This window comes from Macaca nemestrina, chromosome 5 (assembly GCF_043159975.1).
Source record: "Macaca nemestrina isolate mMacNem1 chromosome 5, mMacNem.hap1, whole genome shotgun sequence".
Lineage (NCBI taxonomy): Eukaryota > Metazoa > Chordata > Mammalia > Primates > Cercopithecidae > Macaca > Macaca nemestrina.
The window spans coordinates 157,122,856-157,127,959 of NC_092129.1; the positions used below are offsets into that span (position 1 = coordinate 157,122,856).

General features: G+C 38.1%; 1 non-coding gene across 1 annotated transcript; it reads right to left on the bottom strand.

Annotated features, from left to right (window-relative positions):
• Positions 1-4,017: 4,017 nt before the first annotated feature.
• On the bottom strand, positions 4,018-4,091 carry TRNAT-AGU (transfer RNA threonine (anticodon AGU)). Its single transcript has one exon. It is a non-coding gene; the product is annotated as a tRNA-Thr (tRNA).
• Between the last annotated feature and the right edge of the window lie 1,013 nt (positions 4,092-5,104).

Sequence of the window (5,104 nt, forward strand, 5' to 3'; positions counted from 1 at the left end):
ACACATTGGACTTCTTGAAATTAGAAACTTTTGTGGATCAGAGGACATATCAGAAGAGTGAAAAGGCAACCTGAAGAATAACAGAAAGGCCGGGTATAGTGGCTCACACCTATAATCCCAGCACTTTGGGAGGCTGAGGTGGGCAGATCACGAGGTCAGGAGTTCAAGACCAGCCTGGCCAACGTAATGAAACCCCATCACTACTAAAAATACAAAAAATTAGCCGGGAGGCAGGAGAATCACTCGAACCTGGGAGGTGGAGGTTGCAGTTACAGTAGATCATGCCACTGTACTCCAGCCTGGGCGACAGTGCAGGACTCTGTCTCTTTTTTTTTTTTTTTTTTTTTTTTTGAGACGGAGTCTCGCTCTGTCACCCAGGCTGGAGTACAGTGGCCGGATCTCAGCTCACTGCAAGCTCCGCCTCCCGGGTTTACGCCATTCTCCTGCCTCAGCCTCCCGAGTAGCTGGGACTACAGGCGCCCGCCACCACGCCCGGCTAATTTTTTCTATTTTTAGTAGAGACGGGGTTTCACCGTGTTAGCCCGGATGGTCTTGATCTCCTGACCTCGTGATCCGCCCGTCTCGGCCTCCCAAAGTGCTGGGATTACAGGCTTGAGCCACCGCGCCCGGCAGGACTCTGTCTCAAAAAAAAAAAAGAATGACAGAAAATATTTATAAATCATATATCTGGTAAGGGTCTAGCGTCCAGAGTATATTTTTAAATAAAAACTCTTACAACTCAACAACAAAAAGAAAACAAACCAATTAAAAATTGGGCAAAAGACTTGACTAGGAATTCCTTCAAAGAAGATATACAAATGACCAACAAGCACATGAAAAGATGATCAACATTATTAATTATTAGGGAAATGCAAATTAGTGAGATACCACTCCTTACCTACTTGGATGACTAGAATTAAAAAGTCAGGTAATAGCAAAGTGTTGGTGAGGATATGGAGCAACTGGAATCCTCATACATCGCTAACAGGAATGTAAAATGGAAAAGTTTAGTAGTTCCTTAAAAAGTTAAACATAGAATTACCATATGAACTCACAATTCCACCCTTATGCATATAATCAATAGATTTAAAAGTAGGTTTTCAAACAAATACTTGTACATGAATATTTATAGTATTGCTGTCACAATAGCCAAAAGGTGGAAGCAACACAAATATCCATCAACTGATAAAAGCACAAGGAAAATATAGTACATCTATACAGTGGAATATTATTCAGCATAAAAAGTAATGAAGTACTCATATATACACAACACGGATGAACCTCAAACATTATGCTAAGCAATAGAAGGCTGACAGTGTATGATTCCGTTTAATGAAATATCCAGAATAGGTAAATTCATACACACAGAACTTACATTAATGATTGCCAGGATCTGGGGAAAAGAACAATGGGGAGTGACAGCTTAATGAGTACACAGTTTGTTTTTGAGGTGATTAAAATGTTTGGAAGTGGATAGACATGATGATTGCACAGCATTGTAACCATACTAAATGCCACTGAATTGTATCATTTACAATGATTAATTTTATATTATGTAAATTTTTTCTCAATAAAATTAATGAATACAGATTAAGTATCTTATTTTGCTGATTCAGTGATGGAATCAGACAGATGTTGTAACCAGTTTAAAGGGAAAGTCAAAAAACACAAATTTATATGGAGTAGAAGAATTAGATTGGCAATGGAGAGAAAACTAGTTTTTCCACTGCGGGAGGAAAGTTGTGTTAGTTCATTTTGCGTTGCTATCAAGGAATATCTGAGGCTGGATAATTTATAAAGAAGAGAAGTTTATTTGGCTCATGGTTCTGCAGGCTGTACAAGCATGGCACCAGCATCTGCTTGGTTTCTGGTGAGGCCAAAAAGAGCTTTTACTCTTGGGGAAGTTGAAGCAGGAGCAGGTGCCTCATGGTAAGAGAGGGAACAAGAGAGAGAGAAGGAAAGCCCTAGTCTCTTTTTAAAGTCCAATCTGAGATTCCTTGTGAGAACGCTCAGGTTTAACAACCAGATCTCTCACATGAACTCATTACTGTGGAGAGTGCACCAAGTCATTTATGAAGGATTTGCCCTCATGATTCAATATGGTAAAGTCTTTTGTTTATTTATTTTTGTTTGTCTATCTTGCTTCCTTGAATTCGTTTTAATCATTGTCTTTCTAAGAACATTTCATGTCACTCCTCTCTAAAAATTCTTCACTGAATCTCTGTTATTTTGCAAAGCTTTAAATAAGATTGACACCATATATTCTGTGTCATCTTCTGTCATTCCTCTTAATTTACTTCTCCCTTCTTTCCTAAATATAACAGGGGGAAGGGAGAATTCTACTTCCTCATCTTTCAAAACCAGGCTGTGAGACAGTCTGCAAATATGTTAATAATGGAGGAAGCTTCCTTTCTTTTTTTTTTCTTTTTCTTTTCTTTTCTTTCTCTCTCTCTTTTCTTTTTTTTTTTTTTTTTTGAGATGGAGTCTGGCTCTGTTGCCCAGACTGGTATGCAGTGGCATGATCTCGGCTCATTGCAACCTCTGCCTCCTGGGTTCAAGTGATTCCCCTGTCTCAGCCTCCCGAGTAGCTGGCATTACAGGCACGTGCCACCATGCCTGGCTAATTTTTGTGTTTTTAGTAGACACGGGGTTTCACCATGTTGGTCAGGCTGGTCTTGAACTCCTGACCTCGTGATCCACCTGCCTCGGCCTCCCAAAGTGCTGGGATTACAGGTGTGAGCCACTGCACCTGACCTGAGGCTTCCTTTTAATGTGTAGGTTGAATCTGGAGTAACTGACAGGTGTAAGGTAGTGAGAGTTTGATAGCTGATTTGTGTGTTCCACTTAATATTTCAGACAGAGGTTGTTTAGGGCCACTTAACTAAAATGTACCTGAGAACATATTTGTTTCTCTCTGTGCTTTTGGTAAGCATAGAGCAAGAATAACACTATAACATGTAATATATAAATCTTCAGATATTTTCAGCGTTCATTGAATTTAGTTTACAAGAAAGAGAGAATACTGTAGTATTCAAGTTTGTATTTTTAGATACTTAAACTTTGAAGACATAGCTTAATCAATTGTTTACAAATTTTTCAATAGCAGCATTCCAATTTGCAGGATCCTTTAAATATCAGTCTTCTGAGAAGTGAAGCAGAGGCTTGTGACAATCTTTTTTGCTCACATTCCTTTGAAAGTAGGTGGGAGAGAACTGCTATGAATAAAATGAGAAAGCAGAATTCAGATTTACTCTGAAGTATAAACGATTTCAGGCACAGTGCAGGACTACTTTTACAGCAGTGAAAAGACAATGACTCTGGTGGAACTCTGATAATAACCTTTGAAATCTCTTTAGATAAAACTGAGAAACCTAATGAGTCAGCCAGTGCTACAGAGGGTACACTTTAGTTTATGAACTGCAATGCCACTTAAGATTCAGGAAAGTCATTCATTTGTGATTTATTTCCTCAATATATAATTGAGTCCCTAGATCCTAGATGTACAAATAAGACAATTCTTAGAGTCATACAAAACCGAAATGGTGAGAAAATAAATTTCACCATTACTCTCTTATTTTCAAAAATCAAAGTGAATCAGACTCCAAGCAAAATGCCATGGCTTATTAATTATTTGCCTGACACTGATAATCAAAATCTATCATGTGCTGAAAATGATGGCTATCAAGGTTAAGAGGCTGGAGACTGAATGTCTATGACAGAATTTGAAATATTGCTCTCTACTATGTATTACAAGATTTTTTTTTTTTTTTTTTGGTACAACTTATACACCCCCAGTCTTACCTGTCATCAGCAAACCCATTGCTTTTTACCAACAGAAACTTTATTCATTTTTCCCTTCATCCCAACTCTTTCATATTGTGATGCAGTTACCTGGCAAGGGACTCCCCATAATTGTGCTAATCGCTCAATACAGATTTCACAACCTATAAATTCCTTAATGCATTTTCAACTTATGTATTTGCAACATACTATTGAAAATATAAAATTGAACAACTAAGGCCCCGCTGGGATTCGAACCCAGGATCTCCTGTTTACTAGACAGGCGCTTTGACCAGCTAAGCCACAGGGCCCCTCTTGGGCATATGTTCAGATATATCATATTTATAACATTTTTGACAAATTATCAGTTTGCCAAAAGTGTACTTAATTTTGTGACAAAGAAAGCACATCTGTGTTTCTGAACCAGCAACAAAGCAGAAATTCCAACACTTAAAAAAATACTTTTCTTCAATGCAGGGTTTTAGAATTTATTTCAAATTGAAATGAGTGAAATTACTATTTCGTGGTGACTATCTCCCCCTACAGGAAATATTGGATATCGCAACATATTTTAAACATTTCTCTATTCGTACATTCATTTTGTCCACAAATGTTGAGTACTGCATTTCAGGTAGTTTTCCAGGTATTGGAGATTTTATTCACTGAAAACAGTGAATAAAACAGCAAAATTTTCTTCCATTATTGAATTTATGTTCTACAGGGAGATAAAAAAGCAAAATTTTAAAAATTGGCCGAAAGCAACAACAAAAAACACCCCAAAACAAATAAACCAACTTAAAAAATCCAACAAGAAACAAAAACACAAGGGATATGAAAACCAATCTCTTTATTGCTGGGTTATAGCACCCACCACACTACCTTCTGAACTAATTCACTGCAATTGAGAAAAAACCATTATGCTTCCATTTTATCTAATCTGGCACAAGAAAGTGAGCCTAGACCAGGACACAGTGATGCAGTGGAGATTTGTGGTCATGCTGATTCCCACTCACCCAAACTAGGCACTTTGAGATCCTCTGTTTCAAAGAGAGCTTTGGTCTCAACAGGAGATCTGCTGTTAGAAACAGTAAGTTAGGTATAAACAGGGAGTTCTGCTGGATGGGTATCTTTGCTTCTGCCATAGTCTTGTTCTGCTCATTTGCCTGCTGGGTTAAAACAGACTCAATTTCTAGACCCACATAGACTGTAAAACTGCATGGATGATACAGAGAATTAGAGAACAAAGTAGAGTACAATGTGATAGCCCTCACAGGACGCTGTGGGAACCTCTAACTTGGGCCTCACAGAGTTGCATGACCTTTTA